This window comes from Pipistrellus hanaki (genome assembly GCF_964339955.1).
Source record: "Pipistrellus hanaki genome assembly, chromosome: 13".
In the NCBI taxonomy this organism is placed as follows: domain Eukaryota; kingdom Metazoa; phylum Chordata; class Mammalia; order Chiroptera; family Vespertilionidae; genus Pipistrellus; species Pipistrellus hanaki.
In genome coordinates, this window is record NC_140515.1 from 43,708,829 (window position 1) to 43,733,275 (window position 24,447).

Genomic DNA, 24,447 nt, shown 5'->3' on the forward strand with positions numbered 1-24,447 from the left:
TGCCTTGTTCTAATCTACTATCTCAGAACTTTTTTCTAAGACCAAGTTGGCTCCCAAGAAATCTGAGTCTGTCTCCTCCTCTCATGAACCAACTCCTTCAGAAAGTCTCTTCCCAACAGATAACATACTTCCTTCCTTGCTCATTTAGATGTGCTCCAAGTTAAAACGCTTCAATGATGTTTTTATTTTGTTTGCCCAGAGACTAACAAATCGTTACACACGCTTCATAAAAGAAATCATTTTAATATTAATAGCCGAATCTTTTGGGGATTAAGGGCTTAGAGTTTGCTTTGGCATGAAGAAGGAATATTAGTTACCTGTAATTCTGGTTTTGGGGAGGTTCTTAGCTGTAACAGATAACAGCTCCCTGCATCGAAATTTCCTGGCACATGACAGGAAAGCTCGGATTTCCCTGCTTCTGACCACCCACAGGGAGGAGGCATGAATCTGTCAACAGTGTGGTCTCCTCTATAAAGCTGCCTTCCTCAGAAGTCTCTGGTTCCTCACACTGAGACGCAGTGCTCCAGCCAAGATGATTGGGTTGTCATAAATATAGACTCCCTGAGAACAGAAATTATAACTGGGCTGAGCAACAGGGAAAAATTCTCCAAAACAGAGGAGCATAAGTTTTCTTAGTATTTGCCTGCTCACAGCTGACTAATTTGGCTGCTAGGGATGGAGGTGGGTGAATCACCAAATTTTCAAGGTGAGCAGGGTAGTTGGGCTTGTTTTTTTCCAAGGCATAGCAAATGGTTTCACAACTGGGTAAAGAAAGAAAATGTTAAGTTTAAGCCCTCTGCTACCAGTCCATTGCTCAGAGTTCTTGATTTAACTATGCAGATCATAATATATAGCCTTGAAACTGTGTAGGCTTTTGGAAGCTGATGGAATTTCTAAAGAGATCTAAAATATGTCTGCATGTAAATAGTTTTCTTTTTTACTTCCTACAATTAATTGACACAATTTGGTAATCAATTAGGGAGGTACATAATTTATTATGACTCAGCTAATTACCCTTGCTTATCTGGTTCTTATAAAAAGTCACTTTTTTTTTTTTTTAAAAAAGCATATCTTATTCTCATTTTCCTCATAATAAAGAATGAAAATCTTTTGTGATAGTTCTTAATTGTTTTTATAAATACAACCACCACCAACAAATGATAAACTATTAATGTTGCTTTATTGCTGGGAAGTAATTGGTGATTAAACTAGACAAATGTATATTTATTAATGTTGGCAAGCAAATTTTGATATCCTACACTGTGCCATATGTAAGCTGAATACTATCTTAGACAATGAATTATTTTTATATTCATTAAATAGGAATAACATGATAATATGTTAGTTAAATTTTATTTGGAACATCAAAGGACTATATGTTCATTATAGAAAAAGTAAAAAATATAGACAAGTATAAAAAACAATGAGTAGTCCTGGAACTATCCAGTCCATCTCAACTCAACTTTCTTTCTAGTTTTCTATGCATCTGTTTTATATATAGTTGAATTTATATAGTAAGTTCCAACTTTTATCATTTCCACCTATAATTTCACCATTTTCCTATGCTATAATCTCTTTATAAGTAGTGCTTTTATTGTTTTAAAATAGTCCATTATATAGATATAACATCTATTTAAATTCTCCCATTGAAAGTTATTTGGTTGATTTTCAAGTACAAATAATGCCACAAATAACATTTCTGTGCCAACCTCTGTCCCTGAATTCTGGCTTATTTCTTTAGAAAAAAAATTTCCAAAGTATTCCGAAAGATTCTCAAATTACTGCTTCAAAAAATATGAATATTTGGTGGAGCTCTTGATACAACTGCAAATTGTTGTGTCCCAAATTGTCATGAATTTGCTCTGTCTATACTGCAAGTTTCTTCTGATTCCAGCTGCCTAGAGCTTAGTATAAAATATTGTCTCCAGAGTTTCCAGACCATTTGCCAATGATCTGAGACTACACAATCTAGTATAGTCAGGTTAAGACTGTGAGTATATATTGGAGACCCCTGAAATAGCTTTTGTTGCCATTTGCTGTAGAATTCTACCCATCTGGCCAAAACAAACACACAAACAAACAAATAAAAAAGAGAGGCTGAGTTTTGAAGAAGTTGCAGGCTGTAAGCTTTCAGGAAGGCAAGGGAAGGGATGCTTGGCAGGAATATAAAAGGAGCTTAGGGAGTTGAACTGAATTAGATAGTAAGAAGATAAATACTAATAATGATAGTATTAATAAAAATAATAGCAAACTTGTTACAAATATAGACATATCTGCTATCAAAGTGCTGGCTTTAGAATTTGCGGCTCTAGGAAAGCATTAGGGAATCTTAGGGTACACGATTAGGGTATTATAGAGGTCCCAAGCCTCTGCACAATGTTGAAGTCCTAGACTATAGAATCACCATTGTATACATAACACCCTTATCTTTGAAATATAGATCAGAGCGACTAATCTAATTAGGCAAAAACCACTCTGTTATCTAACTGGGCAGAAACCATTCTGGAGTGAATGAAATCTTTGTTATAAAGCCAAAACCAGAAAAATAAATTTGAGGCATGCAGAACAGGCCTCAAAAAGGAGCATGGCCAACTTTCATTAATAAGTAAATTGTAGTCCTTGGTCTTTTGTTGTGTCTAAGTGTACGTATAACCCTACACTTGCATCTTAAACTCTTGTTCATTTTTTTTGATTCACCATAGTGCAATTATTTGTTCATGGTAAAAACTCAATAAATATTCGCTCAGTTTTAATTGAATATATTGTTTCTTTCTATGAGTTATCTGAATTGGGAATTTTCCATGTCTTTGAAGTGAAATCTATATGTGTTTATGGAATAGATTCATGCCTCTCTTTTGTTTTTGTGCTGCTATCAACCAAAAGTTCTAGAATGTTCCTTCCTTAGAAAAATGTCCATTTTCTTTGCCGTTCAGTTGCCACACTTCAGTTATTCAGGCCCCAGACAGAACCTTTGCACCTGCTGTTCCCTTTGTCTGGAAGGGTTGCTTGTCTCCTCTTTCCTGCTGGCTCTCACTCCTGGGCCAGGTGCAGCTGGGATGCTATTTCATCAGAGAGGCCGTCTCTGGCTCCGCCTCCCTGCACTTGACATTTTTTTGTTATTTTCTCTCTCAGCCTTTTAGCCTTTTCCTAGCATGCATTCCAATGGAAATCATTTCATTTATTTCTGTATTTTAAAAATTTCAGTATATTTCAAACTTTTCAAACTCACGATGAGAAATGTTTTACCCTGATTCATGCCCTCACACATATATAGAAATAAAATGATAGTTTGATGAAATAACACATTTAAGTCTGGGAGAATGAAGTCTAGTTCTTTATTCTATTCTAGTTTGCTCATTAAGCAATCACATAATGGTTTGTGACCCATTAAGTTGATCTTATAACCCATGAAGAACAGGGTACAACCCAAAAAATGTAAGCTCCATGGGATAAGAGAATATATATTTACCTTATTCACTGGTATAGAGTCGAAACTCAATATTTTTTTTAGCAAACCAATACATAAAAAAAACAATACATTAATAAGCAAAATCTTATTAAGTTTATCTTTCTTATTTGGGCATACATGTGCTCTTAAGTGAAAAAAATATATATCCCTAAGTGAATCGCCATTTCTCTTTCTAATAAAATGATTTTCAGAATCCAATCTAATGTTCAGAGCCCAATAGGCATTTCATAAAAGATATTGACATCACTGAATTGGTTAGTAACTCACAGAATTTGAAAATACATTTGAAGACTAGAATTTATACCTGAACTTTTATAATTTATAGGATGCATTATAAGACTGCTCCTTAAATAAACCAGAAAACTCCACTCCCTCATTTAGTGAAGGTTGGGTGGCAAAGAAGCCAGTGAATAAAAGGTAAAAAAGGAAGCTAAGAAAAAAAACAAAGGAAGGTTTCCCTTACACAGACATCTGTCTTTGCTTCCTAAATGCTATTGAAGCAGGGGAGGATGAGCAGGCTGGCTACCCTAAATGGAAGTGTGGGGTCACATTTCTATTCTACTTGTGGAAAAATTTTCTATGTGCTTATTTAAAATCTTTCTTTGCCAATCCAATACCCAATTACGCTGTTACTGTTTGATCTTTGTGAACTAAGAAAAAATATTCTGTTCAGAGTAATAAACTTTTCATGTAATTTAAGAATTGTTGTCTACCTACAAGAATAAACTGACAAATAAAATATATCTAGAGGCATGGAAGCATGCACAGACTGAGAAATCTCAGAGGGAAGGGGCAGGGGAGATGAACCAAAGAATTTGGTGCCTATTGCAGGAAGATTCCTGCAAGCAGCCACCATGGCCGCATGCGTCACCTCCGCCTCCCATCCTGCCCGCGCTTTCCCTCTGGCAGCCACCTTGCTTTCCACTTTCCCTCCCTCTTCCTTCTATGCTATCTTCAGTCTTTACTCCTCCCTCCTTCAATGTATGCAAATTAGCTGCATCTTTATTGGGTTAATTTGCATACTTGCTCTGATTGGTTGTGGGCATAGTGAAGGTATGGTCAATTAGCATTTTCCTCTTTTATTAGTGTAGATATGCATAATCCATGGACACAGACAATAGTGGGGTGAAGGCCTGGGGAGGGTACTGGAGTGGAGAAGATGGGAGTCAGTGTGGGTGGCAAAGGGACCATCTGTAATACTTTCAACAATAAAGATGAATTAAACAAAAAGAATCTCCATGGTAGGAAACTATTTATCGACAATCTGTCTTTTGGGAATGAAATAATGTACTTTCACTTCCTTCACTGAGAGAGAAAGGAAAAGAGAAGAGAGAAGACCGTCTTGTATTCATCTATTCATCATTTTTTAAAAAAATAGGTAACTATTTCTTGGGAGACTTGAGTAACCATTCCTTGCTCTTGAGCAGAACCTCTCCAACATTAGTGTGCATCCAAATCACAAGACGGGCTTCTTAAACAGACTGCTGGCTCCTACACGGAGAGTTTCTTTCTCAGTAGGTGTGGGTGGTGGCCACACAATTTACATTTCTAATTAGTTTTCAGTTGGTGCTGATCCTCCCTGTGTGAGTACCACATTTTGAGACCCACTGCTCTGAAATAATAGATCCCTTGGGAGCAATTTTGTCCCGGAAGTGGACATTTGGCAATGTCTAGAGACATATTTGATTGTCACACTAGGTGTGTGTATGTAGGGGGGTATCTGCTGGCATCTAGTGGGTAGAGTCTAGGGATGCTGCTAAATGTTCTTCAATGCACAGGATAGGTGCCCACAACAAAGAATAGTCCAGCCCCAAATGTCAGTCATGCCAAGGTTGAGAAACCTTGCTTTAAAGGAACTCTTTCTCATGCAGCACTTTGTTTAATAAGAGTTTAAATTACAGGTAAAACAAGAGCTACTCATTGCAGAAGCCTTCAACTAAAGTGAGATGATGTCACAGAAATTAAATTAATTGGGTGGTGTCTCAAGCACATATCTACTGTCATCTATTTCGGTGTTGGTCTGTTTCTCCCACATTCACATGTCCATTACGCTTATAAAACACTGCACAGTCCAGACATTTACTCATCCAAAATGTAAATGAGGACCTGTGTATGGCTGAAGAGGGATGTGAAGGCAGTTGAGATGAATAAACGTTCTTACTCCCCAAGGAGGTGCAATGACAACCTTGCCCCAAACAGATAAGATTACTGGCATACCTTGACTGTGAAAAATGTAAATACCACGCACCACAAAATAATGGAGTTGGAAAGGACTTTGCTATTACCTAGTAGGCTCACTATTTCTGTTTAATATTATTTATCAATACAGAAGAACTTGGTTGGCACCTTGGCAAAGGCTTAAGCAAAATTGAGGATTTAATGATTGCCTTGGGTACCTTCTGGTCTCTCCTCTCCATTTTTCATAAACACTTGCAACCATCTATTTTCAGAATTTATGAAGCCCAGACCCCAAATAAAACCTGCCCTCAGATTAAAAAACAAACAAACTTCATTATCAGGTATGACTTCTATCCATCTTTTCCCAACCCTCCTATTACAGCCAAGACCCTATCTCAAATGGTTCCCGGAAAGAGGTTCCCCATGGTAAAAATGAATCTGTGTTTTTGCTTTTTTTCTCATTTGCCTCTGCATTATCCAGGCCATTTCCAAATCTTGTGGATTATTCTTTCTAAATCTCTCTTCTGGATGTCCCTCAATATTTCTACCTTTATGTTGGTTTATACCAACATCCTTTCTCTACTGGACTATGAACAGGCTTTCCACTGGCCTGCCAATCGTTGGACTTGCCCCCTCTACATATGCTATCCAGAGTGAGGGCTCTAAAGCACATATCAGATCATGTCATATCACTGCCTACAACCTTTTTATTTGCTACTAATAGGTCCAGAGACCTTACGATGACTTATAAGACTCTATTTACACAACCCACTGCTTACTTCTGATATTGTGTTCCCTCTTTTCTCTATTCCCTCAACCTTCCTATCATGCCACAATCATCCTCATTTCTTTTTGGTTTTCATGAAAGTGTCATGCTCTCCCTTAATAGCATACCTTTGCATGTGCTGTTTCCCCTGACAAGAATACTTGAACGCTTGCACCTGTCTTCTGCCCCACATCCCACAGTTACTTCAGGTCTCAGCTAAAATGGTACTTCCCCTGGAAAGTTTTCCTTGACCTCCCAAGTCAGAGTTAGATGCCCCGCCCTTGTGATCTCCAGGCATTTTTTAAAGCTCCTCATTGTGATTATCTTCTGTTATAATTGTCTTTGTCCCCCCACCTCTTCCCAAGACACTAAGAAAGTGGGGTTTCCATGCCTTTTGTTCTCATGTCATCATAGTTCCTGTACTTAGCATAGTATTTGGCACACAGTCAACACTGGCTGTACTTCTTGGTGGGAATTTAATAAAATATATTATCCTAGGAGAGAAGTTAATGAAGCTGGCTGGGGAGATAAAATTTGAGATACAAAAGGAGCCTTTCCTGGGGTGGAGGGTCCTTGAATTCAAACCATGCTGCTGCCTTTTTGTATGTACACACCTGCATTTGTGTGGCAGAATCATTGCAAGACCCAGCCCTCCTGCTAATTCAGAGAGCTGACCGCCTGATGTAGCCTTCAGTAATGTTCTTATTCTTTCCTTTCTATTACATCTAAGTAGATGAAAGTACCATAGGATGGCAGTGTGGCTGGACCATGGTGAGCTAAGGGGAAAAGAATGGGGGTGAGGTCAGTGATGCTAATTTCTCTAGGGTCCAGCAGCCCATGCTGAGGAGCAAAGACTTTATTTTTATCCCAACAGGCAAATTTTAAAGAGTTTAAATCATGGTAGTCACTGGTTCCATCACTCCAGTTTCTTGTTGAAAAACAGATTCGAGAATGAGCCAAAAGTGAAAAGAAAGAGAGGAGTCAATAGACCATTGAAGCATTTCAGAGGGATGATGATGGCCTGACCCAGGATGATGGCAGTGGAGGTGGTGGGAGTGTTCAGATTCTAGGTATATTCGGAAGGTAAAAGATATAGGAGTTGCTGAGAGTTCGGATTTGAGGTAAGGGAAAGTGTAAGTATGATTTCTAGGTTTTTGGATTGAACACCTAGATTAATGATGCTGCCATTTAATGAGATGAGAAGATAAAAATGCCTACTAATTTTCAAGGTCCAGCTCAATTCTCATCTCCTCCATGAAACCTGTCATCAAAGTCATGATTTCTCTCAACACATGGGAAATACTTGCTTTTCTCTCAACAACATGGGAAATCATTGTCCCAACACTCATCCTTTTATGAGTATGCGCTGAACTCCCCAATCTGGCCATGTCCCTTGAAGGCGACATAAGCAATTTCTGGGACAGAGCTTTGGATGAAGTAGGTGCTCCATTATGTGAATTAAATATGATTCACATTGGGGCAAATGCTCTGGAATTGCTCCCTGGAGCTGTCAGCTGCTAAGAGTGCCCTGTCACCCACAGAACTAAATGTCCAGATCCTCCAGCTCATACTCCAATTGGACATTTTAGAAAGCCCATTACCAAAAGCCTTTGAAAACTATGTTCCTTGCTAGAATCTAAAAGACAAGCATTTAACTTCTATTATCGACTCTATGATTATTTAGTATTATCCCTTTTCACTTGGCATATAGTTACTGTTCCTTCCTATTATTAACTATTACCTTAAAATGCAGCCTTGTTTCCTCCTCTATTAAATAGAAATTCAGGATAAGTTTCTCCTCACTGAAATCATTGACTATTTCCAAGTACCTTTCATTCTCTGCAATATTCATTCACACTTTGGTTAGAATGCTTTAAAATCTGTCCAGATACCATACTATTACCTCTCAATTCATCTTAAAAGTTTTTTTAAAATTATAAATCTGGTGTATATTTAGAGTTAGACATTGATTGTAAGGACTTCCCACACAAAGCTAGAATGCTCTCTGTAATAGTCTGAACAGTGAAAAGGAACATAATTATGAAAACCTTCTGTAGGAAGCAGGAATTAGGCTTTGCCTTGTTTTTTTCTTTTTCTTTTTCTTTAAACTTGAGATCTTTGAGAATCACTTAGATGATGATTGTTCATCATCTATTCTAGTACTGGGATAGGCATTTTTTAGACACCCTTTGTCCCTGAATTATCCCAACCACCTTGTGGTAGATTTCACCTCCATCTCACAGCAGAGAGAACACATACTCAGTCTGAGGATACACAACTAGAAGCAACAACACCTGCATCAGACCCAGGGCTCCAGCGATGGGGGAGTGAACCCCTTACGAAAAATCTGGTTCCTGTGTAGCACGTACCAAACTATTTGAGAATTCTTTCTTCAATCAATCCAAGTCAAAAAAGAAAAAAAAGTCACTGTCAGTCCTACTGTCCAAAACAGGAATTCTTTACATGGACTTCATAAGGCTCCACGAAACCGCGGATCTTCTGTGCTAGTTTTGCATTTATATAAATGAATCCTTCTGGGGGAGTCAGGCTATCGTTTTTTTTTTGTTTTTTTTTTGGGTCAGGTTGTCAAAGAGGTCTGTTACTTGCCCTCCCCCCCTCCTTCAAGCATAACCCCCCCCCCTTTCCTAAGGACACACAGAGCAAGTAGCCCCCTCACTCCGTACTTGAGTCCTTGGACTTGAAAACAGCTGCAACCCCTTTTGCATTCTCTTCTCCACCCGGACTACTCCCAGGTCCTCCCACCTTTCCCGTGCAGCACGATTATCTCCAAAGCCTCCGTAACTACGAACACATTCTGGTTGTTTCCTCAAGCGTGACGCCAGAGGGGACTCAGTGTCCCTCCAGGTATGGCACCAGCAACTGATCACAACTTTCTGTTCATACACACATAAGAATAGAAAAATAATTCATTCTTCTCTTACCAATCTCCTTAGAATTGTTAAACTTAAGAAAACACACCATTATAATCTATATCCCCTTTTTATCCTTCCTTCAGTCCCCTCACACCTTGGCCATGACCAAGAAAACCCGAGATCCGGGAGTTATACGTATATTTTGCCTTGCCTTTTAACTCTAATTCAAAATATATGAGAGACACTGCAAAAAAGAAGTTTGTGTCATCTCGCCCCTTAGCAACGATCCATGGGAATTTTAAGAAAAGGTGGACAGGTCTCGACCCCATATTCATTGTTAAAACCTTGGGTGCTCACACACAGAGAACACCAGGGGAGGTTGGACACTTACCCTGCTGTCCTCCTGGCTTTCTGGATCTGCTGGCATCTCCTCGCCCTTCGCATGAGCTTCTGCACTACTTCCCAGCCAGGTGGAATGAAAACTTCCTAAGCAAACACACTGCCTGGCTGCTTGGAACCCGGAGCCACGTCCTGCACTTACGTGGCTGAGCTCCCCCTATTACACATGCTTGAGATGCGCCTCAGAGCCCTGTGCTGACTGACGCCGGGGTGATGTCACGACGGTATGGATTTGGCCACAGAATGCACTCCGCGGCCACGCAGCTCCCACCTCTGCAGCTGGGAGGCGACACCATGCCTCCCACCCGCCACCAGAGCCGGTGTCGCAGCAGGAAGATGAGCGAAGCTCGTGGTAACCGAAACCCCTCGTGAAACGGGACTCCTCTCACACCAGGAGGCTGCCTGGACCACTCACACCTGACAGGCTACCTTATCCGCATCCACAGGCCCTGGGCGAGGAGAACGTTTACTCCACCTCCAGTTCCCTCCCACCAGCCCGGCCATCCTCACTGCGGAGGGGAAAGAAAATAACCCACGGCACTAATTAGGCTGCTTATGACCAGGATGTGGACAGGGATCATTTGCCTTGACATAGGCTTACGGTTCCCATATATCTGAAGTTTCCTTGGCTTTGAGGCCATCAAGGATCAGGGTTGGCAGGCTGCATTTCAAGTGGCTTTTTTTTTTTTTTTTTTTAAGATTGGCATTATTCTGAAAATGCCCCCTATAGCAACCCTGGTTTGCTGCCGGAGTGCCACTCGATGACTTTAATATGCTTTACTGCACTCTGCAGATAGCATGTTTGTGCCGGCGTGTTGGGTCTGGAAGCTGTCTGCATGCCAAGGCAATGCCCCCCTACGTGAAGTCTTACATAAGCCCGACAAATTATCTTCACATGGAAATCATCTCAATGGGCTGTTGTGGAGCCATGAAAATAACTGCTGGTGAACCACCAAGACAAAAGCTGGCTGCGCAAATACTTCAGAAAGCCCCAGTCACATGGCATTTCTTCTGCCAGTGACAGTGTGCCAGGAGATTTGTTAAAGGTACTGGCGTGTTTTCCTTTCTTTTCCACTTCCATCCTTTCCTCCCTCACTCCCTCGATGTTTCCTTCTCTTCCTTTCGGCAGACATGGTTCTTTTCCTCTCCTCCCTCTTCCCATTTCTTCCTCCCTCACTCCCTCCCTCTTGTTCACACCTGCCTGTCCCCTCCCTTCTGGGTGTCCCTGTCCCGCATGTTACTGTTCAGATCCTCTCTCTATTTTTTATCTTTGTTGATTAAAATGTTACAGTTATCCACTCCTTTTCTCCGTTGACCTCCCTCTTCCTCATACCCAGACCAGACTCTTTATTTTATTGTCAACCCACCTGATACTCCTAGATTCAAAATACCCTGCACTCATCATTTATAACCTTCACTTATCACACTCATTTATAACTATCACCTCTCTCCTCTACTTAACAATTCTCAATTTCTTCCCACCGGGTCCAAGATAAAACCTTACTCTTCAGCTTGTACACGAGATGCTCCAGTCCAGCCCGGACTCCCTCCATCCTACCTCCCGCCTTCACAGTCTCCGTCCGCAGCGCACCTCACTACCTCCCAAACAGGCTCTGCCTGCTGTAACTCTGACGGCCGCGCCTCCTGTCCGCTCCTTTTCCCAAAGCCTGAGCCAAGCCCTTCTCTCACCTCCTCAGGCCAAGTTAGTTACTTTCCTCCTCGGGTGAACATTGCATTACAAACATAGTTTTCTGTCTCCTCAAATAGGTTAAGAGGTCCTGGGGCAAAGGTGTTGCTGACTCACCCGCCAGGCAGTTGCTCAATCGAGGTTTGTGGAATGAACTTTGTTTCTCAGAGTTTCTGCTGGATATTTCACAAGTGGGAAGCAGCAGCAGCACAGTACAATACCTACAAGGGTACATGTGCGCCCTGGGCAGTGAGGCTCAATGATTAGAGCATTAGCCTGCTCCCCGAAAGATTGTGGGTTCCATTCCTTGTCAAGGGCATGATTCTGGGCTGCAGATTTGCTCTGTGGCCCTAGCCAGATGCATGTGGTGGCAACCAATCTATGTCTCTCTCTCTCCTCTCTTCTCTCTTTTACTCTCCCTAAAAAAATTGGAAAATATATCCTTGGCTAAGGATTAACAAAGAAATAAAATTTAAATCCCATCTGTGACTTGAGCAAGTTACCTAATCTCTTGGTGCCTCAGTTTCCTCATCTATAAGACAAAAATAATATCATTCAACTCTAGTTGAAGACTAGATGAGTTGCAATATGTAATGTAGTTAGAACACTGCCTGGACACACATGTTACATGTTTGCTAAATAAAATGGAGGTGATTCTGATATCCCATGGCTGTGCGTGAGGAAGAAGGTTTGGGGCATTATCAGGACTGACAATATAGGAGACTAAGTAGATCCTTCATTGGGAACGTCAATGTCTGCCTCACTCTTCCAATCAAAAGGGTAGCCACAAACAACAAGAATAAAACACCATTCTACAAGAAAACAAAAAATTTTTATGGCATGAGCTAGCTGGTTCTGGAAGGTATATAAGAAAAAGAAAAAACAGTTAAGAAAATAAAATTCTTAAGACTATTGTGAGAAAGCACACACTTGTGGCACACTGTTTGTGCCAGGTAAGAAGTTAGAGAGACGTCTTGCACCATGCAATTTAATACGAACAGATGAGCAGAACTCAGAACTCAGAGACAATTCCTTTTGCTTGCAGGGAAACCGAGAAAGCTTCTCTGGGCTGGAATTCTGCAAAATCTTTTACACCTAAGTGTGCCTGCATAGTCTGGCCTGCACACATCCTGCTTTATCCCTTGCCATGCTCTCCTGCATAAGCCTTACGCCCCAGCGGTTCTGGCAATTCTGAAACCCCCCACAGATGCTCACCTCCTTGCCTTTTCCTGGCAGCCACCCTGCCTGGGTGCCCTCCCTCTGCTCCCTATAACTCTCACTTGGTTACCACTCTTCCTGAGAAGCCTTTCATTGCTCTGGGCCTTTCCAAACCCCTATGCTCTCACCCTGAAAGCCCCCTGAGTACACATATTTCTGAAGCACTTATACTGCATCCCACATGTATGCTCACTTGAGAAGTAAACATACAGGTGTGATGCAGAATAAGTGAGCCTTTCAAGAGAGAAGCTGTACCTAAGTCCCCAATGTTTCCTCAGGGCCCAGCACAGAGCCTGGAACAAAGTAGATGCTCAGTCAATGCGCACTGGGTACTTATTGACAGGCAGGCAGGCTGCCCTGTGTTGTAGGGGCAAACGCATTGCCAGGTGCCTGTGGCAGCCATCCTGGGCCTCCCCTGTGCACTGTTGATCAGTGTCATGCTCTGGGCACAGCGCATGTCTGACACAGCTGGAATGATCACATGATTAGAAATTATGTATCTGGGGAAGGAGAAATAGTTAGGATTCCTGAAAAGGGTTACAACTATTGCACACATGATAGCCTGGGCCAAGAATTTATTATAAAAGCTTCTTCGTGAACTTCACCAATGTTTATGACAATTTATTTTAGGTGGAAATACATATTAAAGCCACAACGAGGCACCACGGTACACCCATCAGAAAGATTAAAATTAAGGATTGGTATTACTGAGTCCTGGAGAGGACACGGAGCACTTCAAACTCTCAAACACACTGCTGGGGGCTGTGTAAGGGCATGCAACTGCTTTGGAAAGCTGTTCAGAAGTTTCTAATGAAGTTAAACATGTACCTATTCTATGACTTAGCATTTATACTCCTCGGTATATACCCCTGAGAAATGCTTACAAAAAGACAGCCCCAAACTGGAAATAACCCAAGTGCATACCTACAGGAGAACGAAAAGTTGCAATCTATAATAATAAAAGCATACTATGCTCGTTAGACTGGACAGCCGAATGACCTTCTGGAAGAAGCCTGGGCTGCGAAGGCCGAGACAAGCCACTGTGGCTGCGAGGGTCGAGCCTCTTGCATGAATTTCGTGCATCGGGCCTCTAGTATATTAATATAATTTATGCTACTCAGCAATAAAAAGAATGAAATACTGATCTATGCAACAGCATGTGTGAATTTTTTACATGTCATATTGAGCAAAAAGTGTCAAATACAAATGAGTACATGAGTACTTCTATTTTTCATATTAGAAGTTTAAGAACAGGCAGAAATTCAAATTGATGGTGATGGAAATCAGAATAGTGATAATCTTTGGCGTAAGGGTTTGGTTCTGATGGAGGAGGGGGAAGAGGGCATGAGAAAACCTAGAATGCTGGATTTTTTTTTTTTTTAGCTCCTTCTGAGTAGGGGTTACATGCATATACACCTATATAAAAACTCATAAAGTCTTAAGTACTTCAGCATATGCATGTTACACCTCACTAAAAAGTTATAGATATTGATTGATCAATTGATCACAAGAAATCTAGATGAGTGGAAGGCACAAAACATTTGAAACTTATGAGTATGAACCATATAAACCCTCTTTGGTTCAAGAAAAGAGATCATCACTGAACAAAACCTAGTATACACTGGCTGAATGGCATGGCTGTGGAACAGGTAGAGCAAGGATGTGCCCTTCCCAGGTATAAGGTATGCTTATACGTGTAGCATAACTCCCTTTTGGGGATGGGTGAATAAAGAGCTCAGCTGAACTATCTATATGGGATTTTTGCAACACAGACCTTTTCTCAGTCATAAACCTTTAAGCAAGTCCTTTCCTTGCGTCACACTGTTTGAAAATCATTTCATAAAAATAAGGTTGTGAAAACATATTTTTCATAGTAAAGTTAAAATTCTGAAAAGTATAAGCATAGCGAGGACAGAAAAGGGGAAATAAAGTCTTTAAAATTTTTTTGCAAAGCTTTGCCAAAAAGTGAGATGAGCCAAAGATGATTAAAAAATTTCAAATCCTTGAAACCTACAATGTCTGTCATACCTGCCCAACCGAAAGAAAATAGATGCTTTGGCAAAAGGCATTTTTGCCTCATTACCAAACAGGTAATTCTCCAGATCCCCAGGTGACAATACCACCTGGGGATCTGGAGAATTCCCAGGCTCTTTCAGTGTTTCTCCACTGGGGTATTACAGCATTTGGGACAGAACAAATCTTGGGTGGTGTGCTGAAGGTCCCAAAGGCTAGTAGAATCTCATCCCTCCCATCACTGTGATAGCAACAAAATTCACAAACACTGTTCCTGATTGAGAACCACCACTGATATTTTGACTGGAAACTTGATTGGCACCTGATTGGACTTAATCCACTCTGTATCAGTATTCTGACTGGTGTATCTAGCGTTGAGAAAAATATTACTATCACTACTACTAAAGCATCAGTCAACATTAGGAAAAACATATTTCACTCAAAAGTCCAAAATTTCAGTTCTTTAAGTGACTCATTTAAGTTACCTGCCCAGCTTTGGCTGGCATTCAAATTTGCAACCTGCATATTGAGGTCTATGCCGTAGGAGGGTCAAATGGCCAGTTACTGGTTTGCTTCCCACTCTGTACACTGGGGCTCACCAAATGGATTGCAACAGGAAGAAGCTAGCAAAGATGATGGGGGGGGGGAAGCTCATCCCTTTAAGGCAGGGGTCTTCAAACTACAGCCCGCGGGCCACATGCGGCCCGCAGAGGAGTCTGATCCGGCCCGCCAGGTTTTTTGGGCAGTGAGCGCAGCCGAGGTGTTACAGTAGGAATTAGTAGTTCATATAGTCCGGCCCTCCAGCTCTCTGAGGGACCGTGATCTGGCCCCCACTTTAAAAAGTTTGAGGACCCCTGCTTTAAGGCCTGGAGCAGAGCTTGTCTAAGCCAAGCCACCACCCCAAGTATCCTCTCACCCCCACCTTCCTGGTTCTATTTCCCAATAGAGCCAGGGGCAAAATCATCAGTAGAGGAAAAGAAACAACTCTAGAGTCCATCAATCACGACAAAGTGAATGACTTTAACCAGTTATATGCCCCCAGTCTTCATCGTGTTATACTGGTTGAATGGCTCAACTGGTTATTTACAATGATGAGCTAATAGCATATCCCCGAAGACTCCATTCATCCCGACACCCTATCAGAGCAAACCTTAGAGGTTTGTGAGCTAATGTGATTCTTCTTTTTCTCTTCTGGGAGGAAGGTCTATAGTTTTCATCAGGTTCTTCTAAACCACTAGCCACATGTAGCTATTAAGGATTTGGCATGTGGCTAGTTTGAAGTGAGATATGCTCTACCAGTATGTGTACAATACACCCAGCATTTCAAAAACTTAGCATGAAAATCAGAATGTAGAATATCTCAACAGTTTTATATTGGTATTTGTTTAAATGACATTTTGGATATTGAGTTATAGAAAATGTGATAGCAAAATAAATCTCATCTGCAGTGGTTCCTTTTTACTGTGGTCACTGGAAAATTTTAAATTATATTTGTGACTAGAGTTTTGACTCACATTATATTTTTGGTGGACAGTACTGGATTATAGTCTAAGGGCAGGAAATAAAATTGTTTCAAGAGTTCATTACAAATTACAACTACGGATATATTTTAAAGCATATTGATAAAGTAAGAAACTACAGGTGAATTTGGAGACAAAAGTGTACTTTTGTAAAAATATTGATTTGCAGAGAAACAATGATAAAAAATATAAATTTCACTTTGTCCTCTGAATCACTTAGCCCGGAAAATAAACCAGTGTTGGAAACTTAAACATCTTGATTTTAAAAAAATCAAAACCATAGTTTCCATAGGTTCAAATGGAGGGTTTAAAAGTTCCTGGGAAAAGTAGGTAAATGGGTTAAGTATCTTTGTTGTTCTTAATCTAATCGACAGGCACCAGATAATACAGAGTTTATTGGATTTGCCTTGGGGCCGATCTTATGAGCCCTCATAGGAGTAATTAGGTATTAACGTCTTCCTCAGAGTAACACTTGAAGCTTTTCTCTTTGCTCGGAGCCCCACAAAGGCAGCATTCTGTCTTTTGGTCTTCAGATGTTGGGTGCATCAGAATCTATCCTCCGTGTTTCCTTTTGAATTGAAAGCTAATCGCTTCAGGGTATAGTTTCCCAGATGCAAAAGACTATTAATGTAATTTTTTCCATTGTTGTTATCCATGTTTTGATTCAGCTAGATACAGGGGTCTTCAAACTTTTTAAAGTGGGGGCCAGATCACGGTCCCTCAGAGAGCTGGAGGGCCGGACTATATGAACTACTAATCCCTACTGTAACACCTCGGCTGCGCTCACTGCCCAAAAAACCTGGCCGGCAGGATCAGACTCCCCTGGGGGCTGCATGTGGCCCGCGGGCCATAGTTTGAAGACCCCTGAGCTAGAACATTCTACTGAAAGATATTCCTTTTTACAGAAGCTTATATCTTCTGTGGTTGAACACACTATGTGGGTACAGACTCCTGTTGATTTTATCACAGTCTTGAATCTAATCTGTTACAGAAATGAGCAAAGCCTTTACCTTCATCCCCTTTTCCTCACATCCTACCACATTTTGCAATGCAAGCACCTCTGGGTGCCATTTAATGGGATGGGTCAGTCCTAGGTTGGTACAGGTGGAGCTCATGCAGGAATTTAGCCATAAGTGCGTTTTTCGTGAATGAGCATTGCATTCATGCCTACCTGTCTCCCATTCACTCCACCTCCTATTCCACCCAAAACTTTTACTAGTACACCCAGCATTTCAAAAACTTAGCATGGAAAAACAGAATGTAGAAGTAATCCTACTGCTGTCCAAGATTTCTTTTTTTTTTTTTAAATATATTTTATTGATTTTTCACAGAGAGGAAGAGAGAGGGATAGAGAGTTAGAAACATCGATGAGAGAGAATCATCGATGAGAGAGAATCATCGTTCAGCTGCCTCTTGCACACCCTCCACCGGGGATGTGCCCGCAACCAAGGTACATGCCCTTGCCTGGAATCGAACCCGGGACCTTTCAGTCTGCAGGCCGACGCTCTATCCACTGAGCCAAACCGGTCCCGGCGAGATTTCTATTAAATGATGCCATTCATTTTGATGAGCATTAAGTGGCCCATGATAAAGTTGTCATCATGTTTTCCTTAACAAGTTGACTTGTTCCAACAAACTCATGCCCCAAGCAACCATCGTTCATATATATATATATATATATATATATATATATATATATATATATATATATATATATATATATAATATATATATATATATTTGAATTTTTTTTTTTTTCTCTTTGCTTCCTGGGCCACAGCATTTCTGCCCTTTAAAACTGCAATTGTTCCCCAAGCCAAGATAGAAACTGTTAATTACTCTGTTTTTAAATGTTTTTTTAGGCTGACAACAACAACAATCATACAAGGCAGCTAGCCATGTAGAGTTCAAGGACACTGAGTATGGATTCAACATTCTTTCATTTTAATGTGCATAAGGATCTTGTTAAGGTGTAGATTCTGACTTACTAGACCTAGAGAAGTCCCTGATAGTCTACATTTCTACCTAACTCCTGGATGGTGCCATAACCCACACTTTGAGTAAGAAAGGAGACTGTCTCTAGGATGCCTTCTATCTCCAGTTGTCTATAATTCTGTGTGACCGGAAACCAATAGCTGACATAAGCAGGGCAGACACACCTTAGACCTTTGCTAAAATACTCCAGAAGTCATAGTACCAGTTGTGTAAATGTATCTAAAGAGGGGAATTTAGAAAGTAAGTCTGATAGTCTATCATCAAACCATTTTAGAATCTTGAGGTGGATCAAAGTTACTATCTATTACTTTTTTCAAATGTATATTTAGCTTCTTAATTCATAAGATATCTCAACAAATGAGCCCCCTTCATAACCCAGCTGTGTATCTGATAAAGCTGGGTACAAAACACATATAAGTTTATCCGAAAACTTGTTTCATAAAGCAGCTATCTTGAATCTGTAGGCAAAGAAAGTTTTTGCTAAATAAATATTTGCTATTCACCTTATCTGTTCTGTGAATACAAGTGCGCCCATATAAGGTTTTCTTAATGTGGAATCCCTCTCTCTCATTCCATATCTGATAAGTATAAAAATAATTTATATTAATAGCAAAGAGAACAATTCACAGTTTCTTCCCTCATATCAATTGTTTTTTTAATTCCAAGTATGTCTGCCACCATATAGTTGATGCTGATATTAAATTTTTTGGTGCAGGTAATTTCTTAAAAAAAAGTAGACTAAATAGAAAACAAAAGGAAGCTTATATATTATCTTTCTCATAAGCCCTTTAAATTGGTTTTAAAAAGCGAGGAAGGGAGGATAGATAGAAACTTTGATAAGAGACATCGATTGGCTGCCTCCTGCACGCCCCCTACTGGAGATCGAGCTCACAACTCAGGCAGTGCCCTGACAGGGAATCAAACTGGGGACCTCTTGGTTCACAGGCCAAAGCTCAATCACTGAGCAACACCGGCCAGGCTATATGATCTTTTTATGTACAGTTTTTCTGTCTCTCTTGACTATAGGCAGATAATTTTTCACCATATTAATTCAGTGCTAGGCACATATTATGTGCCAAATACTTTGCTAAGTGATGGCATATAGGGTGTGAGAAGGTGCATAATTTCATCCTTTGGCTCAGCCATGCTCAAGTGAATGGGGGTAGATAGGCCCTTGGCTAAGCATTTGCAACATAACATGCCTATAATATAGATGTCTGTAAAACAGATTGCAGACACAGGGGCATTACTTGGATGGTGATGTTGGCCTCTGAGTTCTAAAGAAATGCACACTTACAAGTCTGTATCTTTGTTAAATTTTCATTATTGATTAATTTCAACTTCAAAGATATATTAGTGTATCAAAATTTAAAAGTAGAAATAAAAATCTGTTTAGATGTATTAAATCACAATACAGCAAATGCTCAGACATGAAACTATACACTGCCTACAATAATAATAAAACAACAACACACACACAAAACCCCCTGTTAAATACTGGAAATAGGTTTTTAGGGACTATTAACACCCCCCTTCTCCTCTTCCATAAAAGTCAAATTTTATTTATTCTTCTAGTCCTAAATCAAATTCTACTCCCTTCACTGAAAGTTTCATAGGTAGTGACCACCACCATCTCTCCATCTTCAGCTCTCATTATTTTACACCAAGACCAATTAATAGCTGCTTACTTGACCCAATCTCAACTCCATCCCATCTGTCACATCATTGCCATAGGATACTTTCTAAAATATAAAACTGGATTAAGTCACTATGTTTAATCATTTTAAATGGCTCCCTGTGACTGTCAGATTGAAATGCAAACACCTTAGACAGACTTCCAGATTTCCATCTGTCTTATCCTTACTGACTGAACTCTATACTTCATCCGTAACAATCTGCCTGCAAATTACATATCGTGCTTCTCTGTCTTGCATGTGCTACTTCCTCTGCTCAACCCCACTGTCCTTACAGTTCCTAGATCACTCCTCTTCACCTTCCCAGACCCAACCTAGGTAAGATAAAACCTCTGCCTTTGGTTTCCACATGTTTAAGTTAGTATATCGCAAAGTTCAGCATGCATCAGGATCATCTGGAGGGCTTGTTAAAGTTTCCTCACAGAGTTTCTGGCTTAGTAGGCCTGGGGAGGGGGCCGGAGAATCTGCACTTTAACAAGTTCCCAGGTGATGCAGATGCTGCTGGTCCAGAGGCCACACTTTGAGAACCCACTTATCTAAAGAATTCTTCATCAAGAAAACTAGACTTTGGTTGCTCACTTTTTCATTCATTAAACAAGTGTTTGTTATGTAAGTATGTGCCAATTCCAGCACTTGAACTAAGAATAGGTATTTTGCACAGAGGTATAAGGATGGTCTCTCTCTGATGAGAAGGAGGCAGGACTGCCTCCAAAATTGTGCAGGCTGGATAGCATGTCCACTGGGGTACTGCAGCTCAGCCAGATATGACAGTCCTGGAAGTCAGAGAAGCAAACCAATGTTTACATGATAGTGTAATATATGCCATGATATGTGGCAATTCCAGCACTTGAACTAGGATAGGTATTTTGCACAGAGGTGTAAGGATGGTCTCTCTCTGGTGAGAAGGAGGCATAATGTCCTTTGAGAGATGAGCAGGACCTCCAAACCCAGATATGAACTGGGAGCAGGGCATCAGGCAAGGCTGCCTAGAGAATGTGATACCTCTGATGAGTCTGGAAAGGTGAAGTGGTTATGTGGAGAACAGTAGGATGGAGATAGGCAGGGAGAGGATGTCACATATGCAAAGATACAGAAATATATGTAATTTGTAAGTAGATTATTATGGCTAAAGTAAAGAATTTAAAAGACTCAAATCACTTTGCCTATAATATGAAGGGCATTCGCTTAATTTAAAAAATGAAGTGTGAAGTATAACACACATGCAAAGACCATATAAAATGATATTACAGACACCCACATACCCATCGTTTAGATTGGCTTTATTTGCTTCATCTCTCTTTATAAGAAATAAAACCTAGCAAAACACTAATTACCTCTCTCCCTATCTCTTTCCTCTCCCGCCCTTCTCTTGCCAAGCTAGCCACTACTTTACAGTTGGCATGTGTTTTTCCCATGCATGTTTTTATGCTTTTACTGCGTAAGTGTAAGGGCAATTACTTTTTAATGAGAGACTTTGTCTAGGACGTTGCAGCAGGAATTGCAATGCTTGCCTCAGCAAACTTCCTGAGAAGACACCTGGAGCAGCAGGCAGCCGATGACAACCAAACCTGCCCTCCTCCAACATTTGCAGGGGAAAAATGGGATTCAAATTGCAATCACAGAGGGTTAGAGTGTCAGTTTTTTTTTCTTTCATCCTGTTTTTTAGTTGTTATGAGCCCAATAGCACCAACAAGGAAAACAGCTGGGAGAAGGAAAAGGAGATAAAATTCAAATTAGGGTATCCTGTCTCTTATTAACAACCATTATTAATACCGGTAGTTTAGTGGTTGAAAAGTTCATGTTGCTGACTTTAAAAAGTCAATGGGGAAAACTATCAATAGATTAGGCTTCAATTATTGATGTTTTCCCCTCCCTCTCATTCTTATGAATAGCAAAATGTGACTACACAGGTTGTATTTTATAAAAACATCTGACCTAGTAAATAAATAAACCTAAACACACACACACACACACACACACACACACACACACACACACACACACTTCAAGAACTTTGGTGCCAGGAAAATCACTTGCCCCAAATCACCAAAATGGAGAAGACATACAATTTCCATCTTGGTACTTTCCATTTGGATAGGCTGACTCATAATGATTTGAAGAAACAGTTCTTTTCAAATGCACACAGAATTGAAAAAAAAAAGTTTTTCAAAAAAGCAAATTCTGCAAACATTGTGTACTTTCATTCCTGCTCTTAGGCACATTAAACTGAATTGGTTATATAAAAAAATCTCTTGCTAAAATGAATTTAATTTGATTAGGAGATTTGCGTGTACATGCAGACAAAGCATGGTAATGTGAATTTTAAAAAATGTCTGGTTATTGAAAATGTTATTTTTTTAAGGAAGTTTTTCCATAGCTTCATTAGGGAACTGAGTTTTTGTCAGTGAGGATCCACACTGGGAATTAAATAGGCCATAGCCCTTGGTTGGGAAATCATTCAAGGAGTAGGCAGTCTATCCTTTCTGAAGAAAAGTAACACAGCCTCAAAAGCTGGAACATTGGAGAAGCTTGAAATTCTTCCTGCTTTGGCCCCACGGGGACCCTCTCTTGCCATTTCCTAGCTCTGTCATTACGTATTTTCCGGCATATAAGACGACCTTTGAAACGAAAAAAAGTCAACCGAAAATCAGGGGCAAAAGACCAAAATTGCACAAAAATTACCTGCAGATCTTGACGGCAAAGTAAGTCTTTTCTTTGAAGTGGGGGGTAGTCTTATACAATGAATATAGGCCTATGCTTTAACTGTAAAATTAGGGGGTTGTTTTATACACCGGAAAATATGGTACTTCCTTTGAAAACAAACTTCTTGCTCTTCCCAGTTTTCTCATCAGGCTCTGGAAGGCAGAGTAGGCTGCTTGGTCCTAATGCCCTGGCCTATGACCTCAACCAACCAAAATAATTACCTTCTATGTTACCGTCAGACTTCTAAAACACACAAATAGAAAATTTAAATAGAGTTGGTTCAAAGTATTTCAGGGGGGGGGGGGGAAGAAAGTGCTTTTCAGAGGGCCAACATGCCTTATTGCAAGGGTCCAGGTACACGGCCAATCATTTGAGACTACCTGACACATGTCAGAAGTGAAACAACTGAATTCACCTGTAGCTTATTTTACAGATGCTATTTAGGCCTGTCTTCCAACCTCAGTCACCAGAGGTTTCGTTCTGCTAGGATAAATGAGAAGGAACCTTGCATTTTATAGGTCACGGAAAAGCATTCAGGTGAGGTAGCAAAGGATTAAAGAATGATAAAGAATCTCCCATGTATTATCAATAGTACATGTCCAAGTAATGCATGAATTGAGTGCATACTTGAGATTTACATTTCCAGAATGCCCATTATCATCCTTTAGCCATACTACAGGGTACAAGGCCCCAAAAGATAGTTGTTCCATTGGCTGGAATTCTCTGAATATCCACCCCCCCGGTTTGGGAAATCACTGAACAAAGAAAGGATTTGAAAAGCAGCTAGTCTCATATTTTCAGAAACTTTGTGTAGTGACCTTAGACCCAACATAGCATTAAGAGAATTTATTGGCATTCTCAGTATACAAGGATGTTCATCAGTATTTTCATTCCTTAAATGCCTAGTTTTTTTTGTTGTTTGACTTTATTTTCTCTGTATAATTTTATACATTTCCATCACTCCAGAAAATCCCCTTGTGCCCCTTCCCAGTTAATCCTCTCTTTTTGCCGAGGTAACCACTGTTTTGATTCCTATCACCATAGGTGAGTTGTGCCTTTTCTAAAACTTTGCACAAATGAAGGAACACAGCAAGAACTCCTTAGTGTCTAGTGCCTCACGTTTATAGCGTCTATAAAAACCACCTCTTGGTTTCCGTATCTGTCAATTGATCTGTCAATTGAATGGTGTGCAGGTATTCTGAGGAGTGGTAGGTTTCCGGGGAGGGGGTGAGGGAGCTGATAAGTCACCTAGACTGGGCATGGGTGAAGAGGAGGCTGAAGAGTGGGGTCTGCGGCACCCTTCTCATCTTCATACAAAACAGCTGTACTTTTCCATGTCTTACAAATGGGGGTTCGCTGACACTTTCTATTTGGGAAAAGGGTTCTTTGTAAAAACCCCCCCACAAAACCCAAAGTTAGAGAGAACCACAGGTTTAGACCGTGCTTGCAGGTCCTTTTTCCCTGTTATTCTATAAATTACAAATAGTGTTTTCTGATATGAGAGCTGTGACTGGTCCCTTGGAGAGAAGGCTGGAAGACAGAGGCAGCCAGACGGGGGCCCCCAGGGAGGGCCTGGGCACTAAGTACTGTAATATTAGTCCTGGTTACCATCAGATAGCGCCACCCCTAACTGAGGCACCTAGACAATGGGCCAGAGGCCCTGGGCCAGGGGAGGCACAAAGACAGCATTCAAAGGCCCCGGCTCCCACAGCCAAGCGCACATTTCTATAGACTCCGCCAGACGAAGGCCCAGCCGGAATGTCACCTTCCAGCCAGGGAACCACTTTTTTCATGGGTAGCTTTTACACTGCTAAAAACAATAAACACAGCAAGGGAAGTGCTGACACAACCTTCACTGCAGAGACAAACTGAAACTGTCGTTATAATAATGTAAACAAGCCAGGTTCCGAATTCTAACCTCGAATTGCAGAC

General features: G+C 40.6%; 1 protein-coding gene across 5 annotated transcripts in view; it reads right to left on the bottom strand.

Annotated features, from left to right (window-relative positions):
* Positions 1–24,447, bottom strand: part of THRB (thyroid hormone receptor beta) — a 280,496-nt gene that overhangs the window by 127,348 nt on the left and 128,701 nt on the right. The gene's annotated exons all lie outside the window — the stretch shown is intronic.